The sequence below is a fragment of the Crocodylus siamensis genome, chromosome 6 (assembly GCF_052110815.1).
Source record: "Crocodylus siamensis isolate JL-2025a chromosome 6, ASM5211081v1, whole genome shotgun sequence".
Taxonomy (NCBI): Eukaryota; Metazoa; Chordata; order Crocodylia; family Crocodylidae; genus Crocodylus; species Crocodylus siamensis.
In genome coordinates, this window is record NC_143400.1 from 64,625,975 (window position 1) to 64,647,581 (window position 21,607).

The window sequence follows — 21,607 nt, forward strand, 5'->3', positions numbered from 1 at the left end:
ATCTGAGCACCTTCCACCAGCATCTTAAGCCATCGTCTCCACGTGGAGCTCTTCCAGAATGCTCTTCCCAACAGCCCACTCCTTTTTCTTATTGTATTTGTCTTCATGCAATGCCCTGGGACTCTGTGGAGCAGAAAGAGGTGTGCAAGGTGTTAGACAAACACAGTCCCTGTGTGCCTGTGGCCCAAATGTCAAACAAGGAACAAGAGATGGAGCTGGCCAGACCCAGAGGACAAGGAAACAATGAGTCCGTACTTGTCAGCATGAGTAGCAGCAGGCACTAGAAAGTTGGTTGAACTGAACATGAACAAGGCACTCATATTCCAGAATAAATAGTGAGGTGCTTTAAATTTCCACCCCACCTTAAAGCAAACTTTAAAAAGTAGATGGCACGAACATGTGTTACGTACTTGTTCCCTCTCCTCCTCTCCAGGTAGACGTGTATGCAATTGAAGGGTTTGTTCTGGATTTTGTTTTTAATAAGGAGTACTTTGATATGCTTATTTAAGGTCAAAGAAATATGCTTAGCAGTTGGCACTAAGAGCAGAAAGGGATGAGACGTGTGATGGTTTTCAGTTTCTGAGATAGTTCATTCCACTGGCTTAGGTCCACATCTAAGAGATCACTGGGCACATCTACACAAGAAGCTTAACTGCACAGTAGTATAGTTTACTGTGCAGCAAGTGCGTGCATCTGCAAGTGTGCAGGCATACTTGCACAGTAAAAATGCTTAATTGCGAGTAAATTTGCTATCTGCAAATGCAGATAGCAAATTTACATGCAATTAGTTACTGCATATTTATGCATGTGTACACATGACCCGGGAGCAAGTTTGCTCCTGGATCAGACCTGCTGTTAGAGGGCCAGCCTGAGGCTCACCCCAGGGCCCTGGGCCAAGAGCCTCTCTTGCCCCAGAGCTGGGCAGCCTTTGTGGTAGCCCCTGCCTCAAGCTTTAAAAGCCTCCAGGCATTTTGAGCCCTGGGGAAAAGCAGCAGGGAGCCTAAGGCCAATCCAGGCCCTGGGGTCTTTCTGGCAGGTCACAGGCCAGCTGTCTTATCCTGCCTGCATCCTAGTGCCACAGCCTGCTGTGCTGCATGCCTGCCAGGCCCGCACTCTCCAGCCCTGCAGGCTGACCAGGCTGCTGCAGGCCCCAGCCAGGCCTGCCAGCCTCAAGCCTAGCTACAGGTATCTCAAACAAAACTAAGGATGTCATCCTCCCTCTTTACTCAGCATTGGTGAGGCCACAACTGGACTACTGTGGCCAATTCTGGGCATAACACTTCAGGAAGGATGTGGAAAAGCTTGAGAGAGGCCAAAGGAGGGCTACCCATATGGTTAGAGGTACAAAGAGTAGTCCATATGATGAGAGGCTGAGAGACATGGGTCTGTTCAGCCTGGAGAAGGGAAGTCTCAGAGGGGCCTTGGTGGCAGCCTATCAATATATAAAGGGCTCACGTGAGGGACTGGGAGAATGTCTGTTCACCCAGACTCCCCAGGGCAAGATTTGGACTAACAGTCAAAAATTGCTAGACGACCGCTTCAGATTAGACATAAGGAAAAACTTCTTTACAGCTCAAGTGTCCAGGGTCTAAAATAGACCCCTGAGAAGCGGTACAATCACCTACTTTGGATATCTCCAAAAAACTCATGGCCACACACCTTGCTGGGTTCATCTGACCCCAGCAGTCTTTTCTGCACAAGCACGGGGGGGCTGGACCTGATGATCTCAAGAGGTCTGGTCCAGCCCCTAATATCTATGAAGCTATGAATCTCTTGCTTCAGTATAACTATTAGAGACCAGGATGAGATACAATGTCAGGGACAGATTATTCTGCATGACCCTAACACTGAGTTCATATAGAACCGTGTACCTTGGACTGGATTGACTTAGTTTGGCAGTTCCTTTGTTCATATGCTTTTCATTGCTTTCCAGATAAATATGTAATGAAGAGGAAGAAGGAGATATCTGACTCTGGGGAAAAGAAGACACAGATAAAGAAAGGAAAATAGAACACAAGAGCAGGATTTCCCCAGGGAATTTAGCAGGAAGAATGCATATACAGGAATATTTTAATTGCTTAATTTTCTCAGGGGCAGGCAATATTGACAAAATACAACAGTGGCCATTGAGTAAAAATCACAAATTGAAAACAAGGGTCAGATTCTGGGTTGTAGTCTGGTGTCTTTTTGCTGCTATGGCAGTGCAGAGAATCTGGGTGTTTCCGTAGTGGAAAGGTGACCTACCTGCAGAGAACTGAAAGTGTCAGTTGCCCTTTTGGATCCCAGAATGGGAGGGTGCTGAGATGAGGAGTGTGGCTAGACCACCTCAGCTCTTTAGTGTTCCCCAAATGGCAGGTTCTTGAGGTTATAGGACTGGCCTCAGTATCAGGGAATTGCAGACTCCTCTTTTTTGGCCACAAGTGGGGAGTGAAGGTGAGAAACTGGCCTAAGCTATTTTCAAGCCACTGAGTCTTTTGCATACTATTTTTAAAATGTAGCAGTATCTGCAGCGCACAATGAAAGTACCTTTTATAGCAAGTCTTCTGTGTAGTACAAGGCAGGTTCTGAGAACAGAGGATGTGATAAAGCTTTAACCAAATTACTTTCACATTTAATGTGTTCTGTTCAGTAGTAAAGTCTTCATTCTTGGTTTTGGATCCTATGTAGAATCGGGGTAGATTTCTTAGGTTTATAATGATAAAGTTCCGAGTAGTTAGTGTTACAAAATACATATGAAAATATTCTAAAGCCCATATATAGGCAATGATGCACCATTTTTAAGCCAGGGCTACACAGGTTGCAATCATCTGGACCTGATGATCTCACAAAGTCCCTTCCAGCCCTAAACTTCTGTGAATCCCTTGGCTGCATTGCATGGCAGGGATCCCTCCACTGCACCATGCCAGCACTCCTGGATACTGTGCCCCATGGCCCTCCCACTGTGTAGCTGGCACCTCTCCCCCTCCCCGCACACAATGTCCCCTCCCTTATCCCACAGAATCCTACCCTGAGCCTTCTGGCCACAGGTTCCCTCAGCTGCATCTCCCTGCATAACCCCAGGGCTGAGGGCAAGAAATGGAAGCTGGAGGAGGGAGGAGCCCAGAGACTCTGGTGGTAACAACAGTAGCTGGAGTGGTTAGGGGAGCAACACCCAGACAAGGAGCTGGGGGACCACAGGTAGCCCCTTGGAGGCATCACGTAACCTACTAGTTGGACAGCCCTCCTTTAAGCTATGTCATCATTTTGCACTTGTTGGCTTGAAACCACTGTGATATTTACCACTGATTTAATTGGGCCATAAATCAGCTATGATAAATTTATCAGCATCTACAATAAATGTTGGTGGATACAATTATGTTATTGTCACAGGACACCAAGGTGTGCCTGCGCCTTTAATGGCAGAAGGAGCCACAGCAGCAGGTTGCTTAAGAGACTAACAAGGTAATTAGCCAGCACCTGCAGGTGGTCAGCTGACCAGAAGAGGATCAGAGCCCAGAGGCATATAAGCTCAGAGCCAGGACTGGCTGGGGTCACTCTTTTGCAACTGCAAGGAGAAAGTGCCTGCACAAGATAGCTGTTTGATGCAGCTGGCTGCCTGCTTTGCCATCTCTGAACCAGCACGGTTTCATCAGAGGCAGGTCCTGTCAGACTAACCTGGTGGCCTTCTGTGACTAGGCCACAAAATCCTTGGACGCAGGTATAGCAGTGGACATAGTCTTTCTGGACTTCAGGAAGCCTTTCCACACTGTCTCTCACCCCATTCTCTTTAAAAAACTAGAGGACTGTGGTGTCGACACCTACACAGTCAAAGGGGTCACTAGTTGGCTGGAGGGCTGCACCCAGAGAGTGGTGATGGACAGGTCATTTTGACCTGGAGGGATGTGGGCAGTGGGGTTCCGCAGGGCTCGGTCCTCAGGCCTGCACTGTTCAACATCTTCATCGGTGACTTGGATGAGGGTGTAAAAAGCACCCTGTTCAAATTTGCAGACGACACTAAGCCATGGGGACACTTAAGATGTGGGCACACTAGAAGGAAGGAATAGGCTGCAAGCAGACCTAAACAGGTTACAGGAGTGGGCGGATGAGAACAGGATGGGTTTCAACACTGACAAGTGCAAGGTGCTGCACCTGGGGAGGAAGAACCAGCAGCATACCTACAGGCTGGGGAACTCCCTTCTTGTCAGTCCAGAGGCAGAAAAGGAGCTTGGAGTCATTATTGATGCCAAAACGAACATGGGCTGATGGTGTGGGGAAGCAGTCAGGAAGGCCAACTGTACCTTGTCATGCATCCACAGATGCATCTCAAGCAGGTCCAAGGAGGTGATCCTCCCCCTCTATGTGACACTGGTCAGGCCGCAGTTGGAGTACGGCATCCAGTTCTGGGCGCCACACTTCAAGAGGGATGTGGACAACATGGAGAGGGTCCAGAGGAGGGCCACTTGCATGATATGGGGCAGCAGGGCAGGCCCTACAAGGAGAGGCTAAGGGACCTGAACCTGTTCAGCCTCCACAAGAGAAGGCTGAGAGGGGATCTGGTAACCATTTACAAACTAGTCAGGGGGGCCCAGCAGGCACTGGGGGAGTCCCTGTTTCCCCAAGCGCTACCAGGAGTAACTAGGAATAACGGTCACAAGCTGGCAGAGGGTAGATTTAGGCTAGATATCAGGAGACGCTACTTCACAGTCAGGGCGGCTAGGATCTGGAACCAACTTCCAAGAGAAGTGGTGCTGGCTCCTACCCTGGGGGTCTTGAAGAGGAGGCTGGATGAACACCTTGCTGGGGTCATTTGACCCCAGTACTTTTTCCTCCCAAGGCAAAGGGTCAGACTTGATGATCTGCTCAGTCCCTTCCGACCCTACCAACTATGAAACTACTATAGTAAGACTCTAGGACGGGGTGGGCAAAATGCAGCCTGGGGGCCGGATGCGGCCTGCTAGGCCATTCTATCTGGTCCGTGGGGCCCCTAAAAAATTTAGAAAATTAATGTTTATCTGCCTCTCTCTGGCTATCATGTGGCCCTCGATGGCTTGTCAAAACTCAGTACGTGGCTCTCCGCCCAAAAGAATTGCCCACCCCTGCCCTATGAGCTCATAAGGTACCTAGGGCTAAGGGGTATGTTATGCTATTCTAAGGGTGGGAGTTTGCCCTCTTGAAGGGGCAGAGTGCTGTCTTTATTGTTAGTGTTATGTTATAGTCCAGGGGCTTAGGTCTTTGTTATTGTTTGGACTGGGTTGAGGCTAATAAGGGAGGAGGAGGCCTCATTAGTGCCTAGAGGGGGGCACACAATTGTGTACAGCCCCAGTGCCAGAGGGGTGAGAGCTTTGGAGGGCTGGAAAGACCAAGGGCCAGGGGTCTGGTGACAAGAGGAGACAGAGCTAGTGCATCAAAGCTGAGCCCAACACAGTGGATCTAGGCTAAGAGGCCTAGCTACATTAAAAGGGTGGAGGCCGAGTAGGCTGATGCCCCAACAGAAGGTATAACTGTGTAACACCCATGATGCTTGGGGAGTAGTAAAGAGGTTTGGAGTCAGGCAATTGGCCCATAAAGCCTGAGGTGCCCTGCACACTATAAAGGTACTAAAGAGAGGTTTGGCAAAGGGCCCAAAAACCTGTGAGCTTGATTGGGGTTCAGCAGACTGGGTCCAAGTGAAGACCCCTGGACAGCCTTCTAGTTTATTTTACCAACAAGGTGTGGCAGGTGAGAGAAGAGGGTGCCTTTGGGGCAGAGCTTGCATGGTTGCGGAGCTACCAGGGGCATCACTGCCACTCTTAAACCTAGCTCCGTGACAGCTGTATATGGCTCTTCAGTTAAAGCACTTTACATCTTTTAAGACACTGATTCTGTTTTACAATTCATCTCTCATTCAGCAGCTTCCCTTCTTGAACTTCAGAAATGTTTGTATAATTGGGGAATAAACTGCATAACAGAATGTGATAATCACCTGTTCTCTAGTCTTTCCACTTTCTTTTGCTCATCATAAATATAATCTGATGAGAAATGGATGCCTCAAGATGTGTCTCCGTAATTGTAATAAAATATATATTCAACATTCATCCTCTCTCCTTCTAGCATATGTGTATCAACAGCAAAATCAAAAGTTTCATAAGCACTGGAAACTCCAAAAGGTAATATGCATTATCTGTGTCATTTGCAGCAAGTGATAAAAATCAGACTTTTGGATTCTGGTAATACTTAACATTACATTCAGCATAATTGTTTGAGCCCTGTAGAGTATGAAGAATGTTACCATTGATAGTTCCAGGGTGAGAGAATATCTAACAATGCCCTTACTGACTGCTATTACAACCCTATTATAATCCAGTGGATTTTACACAGTTTTGACTGGCTAAAATCCAAATACGATGGCTTTGTAATGTTTTCCTTTATTGCCAACTTAAATAGCAGCAGCAACAAATCTTAATCATAAAACTGAACTTTCTCCCAGGCTTAAGTGTTCTTAAAATATTCTCTCCAAGACCTGCTACCCCAGGCCCTTGTTTTCTTTGTGTTTACAGAAATAGAAAGGATTTGAATATGTCAAGACCTTCCTCAGGGTCTAAGCAGAAGTAACTTGGCAAAAATAACTGTATTTCTATACAGGATTCCTGGCATTGTCCTAAATGATTGGAGGCAATCATAACAAAGAACAATACTAAAGATACCAATCAAGATCAACATATAGCACTCATAAGGGAATACCAGGGTTAAACTTTGCCTGCATTCTTTCCATTTTACAATTCAGGTTCTGGTGAAGAGATCAAAGGAGCAGGGTATAGTTGCAGCATTAGCAGAGGTTGGTGTACTCTGTGAAGACACGGCAGGAGTGAAACTTGTGCAGGCTTCACAAGTTTAAATAAACCAGATTTCCTGTTTAATAAGGTTATGGAATCTCAATTAATAGCACATGCATGTCATTGTACATGACAGGATCTCCAGCTAAGCTGTACTCTGAAGTATCATGAAATGACAGGGTGTTGCCTGCCCAACTTTCCTGTCTGGCTTTAATTCTAAATCTGTTTTCTTATAAAGTTTAATGATTTATGCTTGAAGTTTATTGTAAGCTCATTTTGTGTTATGTCATGTTAAAGGGACTTGCACCCATACCTAGTGTTAGACAGTAGGTTTAATAATACCTTGTTTAAATGGTTTTACTGAGCATTGCTGTCATAAAACAGCCGTTATACTATTGGTCAAATCTCCCTACTGGTATACTTTTCTTTACTGCTCCAGATGTCACTTTTCTGTTTAAAGCTTGTCACTCTGGGTGCTTTCTTTGTTATTCCAGCTATGTTGCACTCCTCCTAGAGCAATTAAGCCTTGTACTTCAGCATAGTCCAGCATACTTCAGGGTAAGGTCAAGGACTTTGTTATGTCTGGGGCAAGGAGTATGTATATGTACAGGTCTATCTAAATTCTGGTCTCTGCTATGCACAGAAATGCCAGCAATTCTCCAACTGAGTGAAGGTGTGGAGATACAGTCAGAACCACAGTAAGGCAGGAAGGAGTTCTAGTTGGGACATAAGAGTGCAAAGGACAGAGTGTATTTGTAACAGATGCCTCTACACAAACATCTCAGCTGTAGAGACTACTGGACAACACCTCTGTAGAGGGTCAGGCACGACCAAAACGAGTTTCATCCAAGATCTTATTAATGCAGTGGACCAAGAGTCAGACAGTGCTTGAGACCCAGAAGCCCTTCAGATCAGTCAGAAGACCACCTACAAAGACCCAAAGTCTAGAGGGAATCACTTACAGTAACTATAATATAGAGTGTTAAATAATGCACTGTACCATTACAGGGAAGTTCTAGGGACTATCAAGGCACCACCTTGTTAGTCTACTCTTTTTCCTCCTCATCTTGGGCTCTAACTCACACCCACCCATTGCTCAAAATAGCAACCACGATGGAAACTATACAAACTGCTTATTCCCTCTCCCCTTTGATATCCATCCAAGTCCTTCAACTACAACTTTAGGTTTCTCCTACACAATACCCTCTAGTATGGTGTTTAGTGCTGTATCTCCTTCAACCTTGTTATCCCCCTATATCAGGTCCCCATTTCATCCCCAGCCAAAATGGCAGCACTATACGAGACAGTAACACTGACATTACGCTGGATTATAGCAGCCGACAAATTCTTCCAGTGCCTTCTCTCTTCTCTAGTCTAGTAGCAGGACGAGTCTCCAGAGGCAGCAATGATGATGCCCCCTCCTGACCATATAGTTCTTCTCTCAGATACGTTTCCTTTAGTTCTTTCCTGTCATGCCTTGTTGTTAAAAAACTAGCCAAATGCCCATCAAGAATGATGTGGAGGGGAGGGGGACAGAGGCCCGTGTCTAGCCCCAGCTTTGGGTCCTGATCCATTCTCCCCCACCCCTGTGCTCCAGGTCTACCCAGCCTGCATCCACCTGCCTCTCCTCCCTCCCAGCTGTTGGCAGGGCCCAGTAGCAGCAGCAGGGCGCTGTCACTGTGCCCCCAACCCCCACTCCCTCTCCCTCCCTGCTGGCTTTTGTTGGGGCCTGGCAGCGGTGCACTCCCCGCCATCATGGTGGGCAGGGACAGAGTCTTGCAGCCAGCCCCTCCCCCTACTTCTTGTCCAGTCAAGGAAGGGGGCAAACAGGCCGGCTCCTCCCACCCTCCCGCCGCCACTTCAGGGCCGGGCCTACTTCTCCTCTCCTTACCCCCTCCCCCCCCCACTTTGGAGCTGTTGTCAGGGCACAGCAGCAGCAGTGGGATGCAGCTGCCATGCTCCCCACTCCCCTCCCTGCCAGCTTTTGTTGGGGCCCAGTAGCCCCACATCCTCCTGCGTCCAGCCCCACTTCTGTCCTTGTTGGGCTTTGGGCCCCTGGACCCTGTTGCTGCCCCTCTGTGACCTGTGGGCTCTCTAGCCCTCTCTCTGCCCTTCCTGGGCTACTCTGAAGCTCACAGCCTGGTCTGGCAAGCTAGAGCCTCATGTGCCTCCCTGACATTGTGGAACATTCTCTCATCCCTTTCTTGCCCCACGCAAACTAGGGGTCTAAATTATAAACAATCGTAAGTCCTCCAGTTATAACCAAAGTGAGGCAGTTTGTGTTATATTTCCCTGCAAGACATCCAAGCCTTATCTGTAGGGCCCCTGTCAGCTCAGGAGACATCCAGGCAGTCCTCTACAACCTTTCTTCTTAGGAGCTCTTTCCCCTCCAGCCTGCAGGGACCAACTAACTGCTTCAGCTTGCCCTGGTTCAGGTAACCTCCCCAGCTATCAACAGGTGCTTTCTGATTAGCAGGGATCCTGGTTTTCCCCGGATTTAAAAAAAAAAAAAAACTTGCAAGTTCTCTGATTTAAACCCCCCCAAATCCACAATTAAAATGAAATGATGTGTGTGCACAAAAATCAACTGAACAAAGCTTTATTGATATATTTACAGTTTTAAAGCAATTTAGAGGCCTACCAGTGCCTCAATCACTATTGTAAAATAAATTCTAAATACTTGTAAATTTTGGTATTTGATTTTGGGTTTTTATCATGGGGAAAAAAAAAAATCAAATCAGAGCTCCCCCTGCCCCCTTAGATCACTAGGATGCAGGTCCAGGCCTCGCTGGAGGGGGGGCCCCCAGCTGCTAGGGCTATGGGGCCAGAGACCAGGGTCTGCAGCCCCCGGTCCCCCTGCAGCAGTGCCCGAGCACTGGCTGCTGCCCACGGGAGGTGGCAGCTGCAGCCTCAAGAGACAGAAGGGGGGGGCAGCACGTCTCCCCCAGATCTGTGAATGAGGTGGGTGCAGGCTGCCCTTTGCAGCAGGACAGAGAGCTGGACCCTGCATTCTCCCAAGGCCTCTGCAGCCCAGTGGGCGGGACCAGGTGGGGAAGCTCATTGCTACCACTGCGAGCCCTGTGCTGCCCTGGCAATGTGCCCCCTGCCCACCCCAAAGTAGCAGGGGTAGTGGCATGGGGTTATGCCTCTCGCTGCTCTGAAGCAGGCAGGGGGCCCAACACCAGGGCAGTGCAGAGTTCACAGTGGTCACAACAAGCTTCTTTGCCCAACCCCATCATGCTAGGTCCTGCTCACCAGACTACAGAGCCCTCAGGGGAGGGCAGCAGGACAAGGAACCCAAGCCCGCAGCAGGCAGTCCAGACCTGCCCCATATACAGATCTAAGGGGCACTTACTCCCCCCACACATACCTCCAGGTACACATGCAGCAGTAGGAAGCCAGTCCAACCCCTTCCTGTCCCCCAGACAAGCTTCATGAGGCTCCCTCCCACTCCGCACTCCCCACCAGGGCCCTGTGGCTGCACATTGCAGCCTTGGCCCCAAGCCCCAGACACTGCCTCCCTCCCTCAACTCCCTTTCTCCCTATGGGGGCCTTAATTCCACCCCACCCCCCACCCCCTGGCCATACATACCTACCGTGGGAGCTGCTCTCCAGACTGTCTAGAGACCCTGTGCTTGTACATGCATATGGCACCCCCTGCCTCACTGCCCTCCTCCCGCTCCCTCCCAGCCCCTTGCAGAGCTCTTTGCAAAAGAGCAAAATCTGTTTTTCTCTGTTAAAATGAAGAATCCACGTTTTTCTTGGGTAAAAGGGAAAAATCTGCTTTTATTTCCTTTTGTGGGAAATGGAAAGCCAAGATCCCTGCTGATTAGGCTTGCTGCTTCACCATATGGTCGCTTATTGCTACTGCTTAACGAATGTCTTGTCTTCCCTGCTAGACTCAACTGCACTAGACTATTGCAAGGTAACCAGCTTTGCAGTATGCACTCTTAGCCTATGTTTTACCCCTGGCTATTTTCTTTGTAAGTAGTGCCTCCTACTACTCTTTCCTCCTCAAATAAGAGGACCTTTCTGGCTCTGTGTTACAGATAGCATCCAGAAGTTATCAATATCACCAGCCCCACACTGGGCCCCAGAATCCTACTACTTGAACCCCGCTTGGATTCCTCTCCTCAGGCAGCCTATTTTGCATTCATCCTGGGCAGCATCGCTCACTGAACTGCTTCCCCTTTATGGGTATGGTCCCCCCAGGATCTTTGGCTACTAGCCCTGGCCCACCTCCAGGCCAGTCAGAACCCCAGGCCCTCAGCCCTTGGGCGTTCCTCACAGTGGGCCCCTGGCTCTTTGACTCTTCTGGTCCTGGCCCCAGCATTGACCAGTCAGGGGATGTCTATGGCCCCACTCTCTCTCTCTGGGGGTCCACCTTCCAGATCCTACAAAGGGTAACCCACCCAGTTGTGGAGGCTAGGGGTCAAGGCACCCCAACCCGCCTTCCACCAGGGTGGTAACTGGCCTTGCATTTCCTGGGGGCTCCCAGGCCACTGAGAACCCCACCAGGTCCCCCACTCCCAGCAGGGTGCAGTTTTAGGTCATGCCCAGGACCAGGAGCCTCCTGACCACCCCCTACAGCTCCTCCCTTACCTCCAGATGATACCTATAGCCAGGCAATATTGTTGCCTGGCCTCCCAGCAGCAAAATGCCCTATTTATATGGGCAGCCCTAAATCTAAAATGGCTACCCTAATCAGCCACCTGCCAGCTGTGGCCTTCTAGCCCCTTAAAGTGGCAGGCACAAACAGTGCCCTGCCATGGCCCACAGTTTCATTAATGTCCTCAGATTTTATGCAAGTACCAGGCATTAGGGAGTAAATGACCATGTTTTGCTATGAAAAAAATAATTTAAACATTTAAAGACTTCATCTACCCTGACTTACTGAAGAATTTTATATATTTTACCCTGCACGGTATGTTGATTCTTTGGTGTTTAACAAAAGAACTAAAGCCAGGGATGGTACGTTAGTTTGGTATGGAGTTTGAGGCAAAGCATCTCTGTCACAATGCCCTGGAAGCTTATGGTTCCTTTCCTTTTCTGTATTAGCTCCATCTGGGCAAACAAAAATCCAGGATATTTTCCAGTAAATAATTACCCTCTTCACACCATAGACCAGAGGATCTACACAAATGAGGAAGGTTGTGAAAAGGTATTACCATCTCCAATCTCACCAAAGACTGGAAGAGCCTATGGGAATAAAATTCCAATATGGTGGGAAGGGGAGTAACATTTTGTCACTCTTTTGGCACTGTACCATCTGCAGAATAGCTAGCTATCTTTTTTACTTTATCTTTTCTCATACCATCTGACACATTACAATGAGCATGGGCATTTGAGAGATAAGTAATTGAATGCCTGTTCAGTAGCATAGAACTTACTCAAGAGATGTTCCATTGTGTACATCCCAACAGAGGGATAAAAAGATACAGAAGAGACAATCAGTCTTTTATAAGCTTGCTAAAGAGGAGAGAGGGAAGTGGGTAGAACTTCACAGAGAGATCTGGTGGGAAAGGGAGATCTGGTGGGAAAGGCAAATCACCCTTTGGAAAGATTGGGCAAGTCCACACATGAAGGCATGTGTGCTTGCAGCAGCTCAAATACAACCAGTGCAAATTTGAGCTAGGGCTTTTTTGCCTCAGCACACGTGCCCAGACATGCACTTTGATGTGGGGCAAATTGTGCCACTTGGGGCAAAATAACCCTGCCTGGCTCCTCCTGGATCTGCAACCAGGGGGAACTAGAGCCCAGGGCCAGCACCTGTGCTGTCCCCAGCAGTATAAAAAGCTACCCTGTCCTGGCTCCATCTGTACAAAAAGTTACCCTGGCAAGTAGCTCAGGGCTACTGGCCCAGCCAGTTGGTACGTGGGGACACTACCCCTTGTGCCAGCTGGACTGCTGAAGCAGCCCTGAGAGTTCCCTGCACCCTTTACCTACTGCAGCAGCCTGGCAGTGGGGACTGTTGCCTGGCTGTGACCTGCTGTGCACCTGCCAGGCCAGGCCCAGATGAGGCATCTTCCCCTCTGGGCTGGCTGCCAGTGTGCTGTGGGTGCAAGGTTGGCCTTTGTGCGACACTACTGCCATGTGTGCCCCCCTGCCTGGCTGTCTGGGCAGCTATCACCCAGAAGATGTTCCCAGTGTGGTGGCCTGCTTAACTGTCAATTATTTTACGAGTCCTGCACTATATTGTCCCATCAAGCAGTGCCAGAAGGCCAAGCCCAAAAATGGCTTTGAACTAATCACTAAATGAAATGCTACAGGAAAAGATGTAGGAAAAGTGTCTGCTCATTTCAGTTTCCTCCCTCTCCTCTTCATGTTCCCTTATCACTTCAGCACTGAAGTCATTGCGTAACTATAGATCTGATTACAGTAACTCACAGTCATTATTCTAAGGATCACAGCACCATGTTCCTGACAGCACTGAAATTCACACTGGCTTAAATAATGAAGAAATTGATGGGAGGAACCAGGGAACCTTGGAAATAATTTAATTTAACACCCAACCCCAGGATTCCATTGATTTCCTGTAGGCATCCCACAATGCAAATCCTAGAATGCTTATATTGTAACAGTGCATCATGGGGCATCTGACTGGAAAGCAGATGCTTATTTGGAAACATCAGTCTTTGTTGCCACAATAGATAAGAAGCAAAAAGACCTTGATCATAGTATAATAATGCAACATGTATACATACACTGGTCACCCAACACCTGCTGAAGATCATTTGATACATATAATCAAAACCTACAGCAAGTTTCTAGTGCAGACATGCCCTAAGGCTCAGTCCTACAGTGAATTCTGCAGTGACAGACTTCTAGGTCCCTCCAGAGCTCAGGATACATTTGCAGTTTATATCATTTTAATTCAATAGTCAATTTTTCCATTACGAGTCAAAGTTGCTTTTATTTTGGAGGATATAAGTTGCACTTACCCATCCGGCCTATTCTCTAGAATAGCCAGGACACCCCTGCTACTTTGTTGGGGACTTTTTGTTTCAGTATTTTTCTGTTCACTTATATTTTTTTTTCTTTTTCAAATACTGGTTAAGTATATGCAATTTTGCATAATAGGGACAACTAGTATTCATCACTCTACATCTATCTTGCATGTGTGTAGTAGCTGTGAATCAGGAATTACCTGCAGTGATAACATTAAAATATTCTGTACATGCCAGAGCCTCAATTTTGTAGTTTAAAAACTAGCTCTGGGTTGTGGTTGCAGTTGGTTAATGGTCACATTTACAGTTATAGCTAAAAGAACCTCTGGTGACTCATAGTCATGCTATTGTAACTACCTTTTCTAAGGCCCAACCTGAATGTTTTAAGTGTTTTTCATAATGTTGCATGAACACCCTGTGTTTTCTGAGATTTGATATTTGTCTCATGCAAGTATACCAAATGGACTGAATTCTGCTCATTCCATTAGTGTCAAATCCTGGAGTTATAGGATACCTCAGCTACTGGCAGAAGCAATCTAAATTTGCACCATTCTTTTATTATAGCCCTAGAGGATCAAATACAAATTTAGCATACATTTTGCCAGAATGTTGTATTCTTGGTTGTATTCTTTAGGAATGCTGTATTTTTTTTGGAAATATGATGCATAAAATGGTTGCTTTTATGGTTTATTTATTCATTAAACCATAATCAATAGAAACGGAGACCCCAGCTCTTTTAGCCCTACAGATGGAGATCTTTAATTTCTTTGCAAGCTGCGTCCTTTATCTGGCCCTTGCTTGCTGTAGTTTTTGATCCATGAGGAAGTGATCAGCAGGTAGGCTGGGGCAGCTGTAGTGACATACGTTGCCACTCATTGGACCCAGTAGAATTCATATGTTAAAACTAGAAGCTGCATAATATTTTAGTCATAATTGTTGATTTGTTTGCAGTGATGCACTACATTGTGCCAGTATTATGTCTAACTTTGCCAAAGCTCTTGGCAATGTTCTTGGTCCTGGTCAAAATCTGGCCAGCTATTTTCAAGAAATAACTTAACATTGCAAGAGGAAATAATGCCCCAGTTCAATAAGTCCTCCTGTTGTCCTCCTAAAATAATGTTCAACATGATCTTAAGTGCTACTTCACTCCCAAAAATATTTCTGGATAAGACACAAAACAGAGACCCTGTACTATTTGCCATTACAGATCTAACAGAACTATTTGTAAAGGAACAGATATTTAACTGTTATGACTGAATTTTGGCATAGGTAGGTGTACTTTTCCCATTTATGACCTCATTTTCGATTTCATAGTTTCATAGCTTCATAGTTGATAGGGTTGGAAGGGACCTGAGCAGATCATCAAGTCCAACCTGCCATGGGCAGGAAAGAATCCTGGGGTCAAATGACCCCAGCAAGGTGAATGTCTAGCCTCCTTTTGAAGACACCCAGGGTAGGAGTGAGCACCACTTCCCTTGGAAGTTGATTCCAGATCCTAGCCACCCTGACTGTGAAGTAGTGCTTCCTGATGTCTAGCCTGAATCTACTCTCAGTCAACTTATGGCTGTTATTCCTTGTTACTCCCAGTAGTGCTTGGGGAAACAGGGACTCGCCCATTGCCTGTTGTTCCCCCTTGGCTAATTTATAGATGGCCACCAGATCCCCTCTCAGCTTTCTCTTGTGAAGGCTGAACAGGTTCAGATCCCATAGCCTCTCCTCGTAGGGCCTGTGGCGGGCCAGTAGGAGGTGCTCCTGTGTTGAGCCGCCCACCTCCCTGCGCCCACCCACCTTCCAGGCTCCGAATGCCTCCCTAGGGGCACCTTACGTCTGGCCGACCCCCTTCCTGGACCACACTCGCTAGCCTGGGGGTAACGTAGCTGCCACCACCCCAAGAATGGACTCACTCTCAGCCCTGTGTCCTCGGGGAAACACAGGCCTAAAGTCCTATGGTCGACCCAGTACAGGCACTTGGGGCACTTCCCCAAGTCCGGGGGCAAAAAGTAAAGTCTCCCTTAGTCCGCAGACCTAAGTGGTCTCTTAGGCATAATTTAGACCCACCCCTCAATAAGTCTCCCACACCGGTCACAAAGGAGAACTTCAGTGATTACAGGGGCAGGGTAAAAATAGGGTACAAGATTGAGCAATATCCTAGAAATCCTAAAGAGCAAACAGTCTGGCTGAGGTAGCCTTTTGATCACGCATCTGAGTTACTGCCAGCTAGATATCTAATCAGATCTCAAGTAGCTTACTCACAAGCATCTTCCAAAGGCTGGTGAAGTTTCCCTTTGGAGGCAGGCCATTTCTAGCTCATGAGTTTGGGGGAGAGAGCCAGTTTCAGATGGTAAAGCTCCTCTGTGTCCCCCGCATGGCTGCTACCCCCTCCTCCTGGGCAGTCCTAACTTATGTAGCCCATCACCTCATTCACCTGGTCCAGTGGAGGCCAGCACCTGTTGGCTGTCAGCCAACCAATTTGAAATACATTACTAGTTGCCAAGCAGACTCCATCCCAGCAGGTAGAAACCCCTCACCCAGGTAGCCGATGCCAGTCACATAGGCAGAGGGAGCAGGTTTCCCCCCTCCCTCAGGAATGCAGCCAGCTCAAGTTACCTAAAGAGATAGGCTGAGGTGTGACTCCTGTGCTGGGCCCATCTTAATCACATTGTCACAGGGCAGAGATTTTGGGGAGAAACCAAGGTGGCTTTCTGCCATAGGGCCTGCCCTGCTGCCCCCATCATGCGAGTAGCTCTCCTCTGGACCCTCTCAATGCTGGCCACATCCTTCCTGAAGTGCAGCGCCCAGAACTGGACACAGTACTCCTACTGTGGCCTGACCAATGTTGCATAGAAGGGAAGGATCACCTCCTTGGACCTGTTTGTGATGCATCTGTGGATGCATGAGAAGGTGCGGTTAGCCTTCCTGACTGCATCCTCACATTGGTGGTGGCCCATGTTCATCTTGGAATCAATAGTGACTACAAGATCCTTCTCTGCCTCTGTGCTGACGAGAAGGGAGTTCCACAGCCTGTAGGTATGCTGCTGGTTCTTCCTCCCCAGGTGCAATACCTTGCACTTGTCTATATTGAAACCCATCCTATTCTCATCCGCCTACCTCTGTAACCTGTTGAGATCTAGACAACTGTAGCTTGTCCCTCTCTTCTAGTGTGCCTACTTCTCCCCACATCTTAGTGTCATCTGTGAATTTGAACAAGGTGCTTTTCACCCCCTCATCCAAGTCGCTGATGAAGACGTTGAACAGTGCGGGTCCAAGGACCGAGCCTTGGGGAACCCCACTGCCCACATCCCTCCAAGTCGAAAATGACCTGTCCACCACCACTATCTGGTGTACAGCCCTCCAGGCAGTTTGCAATCCATCTGACTGTGTAGGCATCAACACCACAGTTGCCTAATTTTTTAATGAGAATGAGGTGAGAGATAGTGTCAAAGGCCTTCCTAAAGTCCAGAAAGACTACGTCCACCACGACAGCTGCATCCAGTGATTTTGTGACCTGGTCATTAAAGGCCACCAGGTTGGTCTGACAGGATCTGTCTCTAATGAGCCCATACTGATTGCCCCTAAGCATAATCTCCCCTGCTGGTCCCTTGCAGATGTGCTCCTGGATAATTTTCTCAAAGAGCTTTCCCAGGACCGAGGTAAGACTAATTGGCCTATAGTTTCCTGGGTCCTCCTTCCTCCCTTTTTTGAAAATGGGGACCACATTGGCCCTTTTCCAGTCCTCTGGCACCTCACCAGAGCACCACAAGTGCTCATAAAGCTGTGCCAGGGGACCCGCAACGACCTCTGCCAATTCCCTCAGCACCCTGGGGTGGAGATCATCTGGACCTGCTGATTTGAACATGTCTAGTCCCACAAGAAGTTCCCTGACTAGGTCCTCACTGACCCTGGGCCTGGCTGTGCCTCCCCTATGTCTGTCTGAAATCCCAGGGGGGTGGGGAATGTCCCAGTCCCTGCTAAGAAAAATGGAGGCAAAGAATTTGTTAAAGAGATTAGCTTTGTTGTCTGGTGTGACTACCAGATTTTCAAGCGTGTCCTGCAGAGGCCCCATGTTACCCAGTGCCTTCTTTTTACTCCCTATATATTTAAAAAAGGGCTTCTTGTTATCTTTGATCTGGGTCGCTAGTTCCAGTTCTGTCTTCGCTTTATCCTTCCTAAAAGCCCCCCTACGATCTCAAGCAATGGAGGTATAATCCTCCTTGGTGATGGCCTCTCCCTTCCATTGGGTGTGCGCCTCCTTTTTAGCTTTGAGACATTTCTGAATGCATTTGGTGAGCCATGGGGGCTTTTGAGCACTCTTGCCCCTTTGATCCACATTGGGACTGTCACCCTTTGGGCTTGGAGGATCATCTCATTAAGGAACGACCACTCTTCTTGGACTCCCAACTCCCCCTCCCCTTCAGGACCTCAGTGCCTCCTTGACTAATCTCCTTAACTCATTAAAATTGTCCCTCCTGAAGTCCAGGGCTGCTGCCTTGTTTCAGGCCTTTGACACCCTGTGCTGGATGGTGAATTCCAGTAGGCGATGGTCAGTATCGCCCAGATGGTCAAGAATCCGCAGTCCCTTCATTATGTCGTTGCCTGTGGCCAGGACCAGGTCCAACAAGGGATTTCCCCTGGTGGGGCTGTGCACCTCCTGGGTTAGGTGAAAGTCCTGTATTTCAGCTAGGAACCTATGTGAGTGGTCAGACCTGGCTGACTGCTCCTCCCAGCAGATATCCGGATAGTTTAGGTCACCCGTGATGACCACGTCCCTTGATTTAATTGCCTCCATGAACTGACCCAAGAATTCCTGGTCCAGCTCTTCCCCCTGGTTGGGTGATCTGTAGTAGACACCACCATTAAGTCTCTTTCCCCCGACCCCTTTGTTTTCTGACCCAGAGCACTTCTATGTGCCCTTCCTCTGACCAAGTGCTGTTTGTTGAGGGCGTGTATTGCTCTTTGACGTAAAGCACCATGCCCCCACTTTTCCTCCCCGTTCTATCCCACCTGTACAGCCTATAGCCCTTGATGTTTACCACCCAATCATGCGTTGAATCCCACCAAATTTCCGTGAGCCCCACTATGTCTGGGTTTGTGTTAGCTAGCAGAAGGGCAAGTTCCTCCTGCTTGTTCCCCATACTACAAGCATTAGTGTAGAGGCATTTAAGGCCTCCTGAGGGTGTATGCACTGCCACTCTAATCCCAGCACTATCTGGCCCCCTGTCTCTTACCTGGGTACTTTTTGTGCTTGTTGCCTGTCTTGGCTGGGCTGTTCTTGTGGGTGTCTCTTGGTTCAGTGTTCCATAGCTCCCTCCGTCCTCATCCTCCTCTTCCCCCAACAAACCTAGTTTAAAGCCTGCCGTAGGAGATCAACCAACCTGAAAGAGAACACATGCTTACCTTTGAGGGAGAGGTGAAGCCCATCCCACCCAATCGTATTAATCTCTCTGTGTCTGAACTAGCAGGTCTGTTGCTGTGTGAATACCTGTGGTTGCCACACTTCACACCACAAATGGCTGCTTAGAAAAAGATAATCTAATTGCTTTTATGCTTTGATTTGTAGATGATTAGTAGAGTGCTTTTAGTGCGTCTGGAAACTAAATTCAAATAGACATAAATGCAAGTTGTTGTATTTTTTACTTATAGCATTTAATAAAGGTCAAAGTGAAATTCTGACATTCAGAATAAGCCCTAGGCCACATTTCTTCATTTGCTCTAACTGTTTATCTATAAATCAAAAGAGATCATTTGCCACCACTGAAAATGAAAAACAGATGTTGCCTTACGTTTTGTGTGTCTATTTTTTCAGTGGGAAGAGAAATATTTACAATTTATAAGGAAAAATTAATTGAACGCTCGGTGCTGCAGTGCCACCACTAAAATTTGTATTTGAGGCAGTACACTGCTTTTCCACCTTTCTTAATCTTCTTTCTCTGCTGTGTATGGAATGAAGACAATGCTTTTATTTGATTGGGCTTGTAATTTAGATCTTTGCCTAGACTGTACTTCCATAAATGCTAGGCATACTGCCCCTAGCTTCCAGAGGTGCCAGCATCTCTCTTAGTTGTATCTTTTAAACTACTTCTGTTGGACTGTAGCACTAGCCAAGATGCTATGCTTCTATGTATGGCAGGGGTGGGCAAAACATGGCCTGCCTGCCCCAGGTGTGGAGGGCAGCCTGCACTGTAGTGTGTGCCCAGGGACAGTGAGACCAGCCACACACGGCGAAGCAGGGATGGTATGGTAGTGGGCAGGTAGTTGGTCTCCATGTAGACAGCTCAGGGCACACATGAGCAGGAAGTACAGGGCTGAGTGCATGGGATGGGGCCATGGCTGGGCTGGGAGCAGTGTCCAGGAACAGAATAGGCAGGCAGGATTGCATGGTGGTGACATCACTGGCCAGGGCCTGGAGCAGAGCTGCAATCTGTTCCCCAAATGTCCCTGCCTGCAGAACTGGTGCCCATTGCAGGGGCATGTGGGGAAAAAATTGCAGCTCTTTCCTGGGACTCAGCCCCACACTGTCACTGCCCCATGATCCCAGCTTCATCTGCCCATCCCACTGCTGGATGCCATTTCCCACCTGCCTGCAGCCCCATCATATCCACCCAGCCTTGCCTACAGATGTCTCAGGCCAGTCTCCATGTAGAACCCACCTGCCCACTCCATCCAGCACCCCCAGCAGTGGGTACAGGCAGATAAGTCCAGGGCCAAATAGGATCAATTGCGCCTTCCCCCCCAACCCCCCCTATACTGGGTTGGGCCCACAACAGCTCACCAAAACACCTTAGGTGGCCCTGCTGCCCAAATAATTGCCCATCCAATGTATGGAGTATAGAACAATTCTTAATCCATGTTTCCTCGCACCCATAAGCAACTGCAGGCCAACAAGGGCAGTTTTTTAATACTCTATTCACATGGAAGTCATGCTTTTTATTGTGAGGAATATCTATGAGTAGAAATAATATTTCCACACCTGGTCATGGAGGAGATATCTTTCCATTTATGAATGCTGTTATATGGTGCCCATCACTGAAGATTTGGCTTCTGAAAGTGTTGTAATTAACTTTTATCCGGGTATCCAGGGGGCTGCCATGATTCTCAAATATTTCTGACATGCTAAAAACCTGAGCTGTTTTTAATCCAAAGCCTGAATTCAAGTGTTGATATCTAAATGAGCAATGAATATAAGCAGTGAATACAGTATAACTCCATAAATCCGGCATGCTCAGGGCCAAGCATCTGCCGGAAATGTGAAAATTCCGGATTTTCAAAACTGGAGCGGCGGCTGGTCCCGGAGTTGGGGGGGGGGGGGGGGGGACATACAGCAGAGGCTGGTCCCAGAGCAGCAGCTACACGTGGAGCAGCAGCATGGGGTAGTGGATGGTGGTGGCAGCTGCCATGTGCAAGCTTCCCCCCTCTGCTGCTCTGGGACCGGCCGCTGCTACTCCCTGATGGAGTGTAGTTTTAAAAAGTGCCGGATTTTTGATAATTCCGACTTTTTGATATCTGGATTTATGAGGTTATACTGTATAACAAAGTACGAGTAAGAATTTAACACAGTCCCTGGGTTTCCTGCTCATATGTCAGTTAATGGAAAGTAGAAGGACCTGGGGTTGTTTTTATTTTGTCAGATGAGTAGTGTGGCTGGGTGGGGGTGAATAACGAAATCCCTCTCCCTGGGACTCACCTGCCATGCTTTAGAATGACAGAAGAATAAGAAGTTAATCCCCTGTCACAGAGCACTCAGGTGCCCCGGTCTGAGAGCAGAAACAGCTCAGGAGAGACCCCTAGTGGCAAGAAGGGAGAGGCCCAGCTGCCAGTTACCAGCACAGCCAGAGTCACGGGTGCTGGTTGCTGCTAGGACAACCGCCGGGG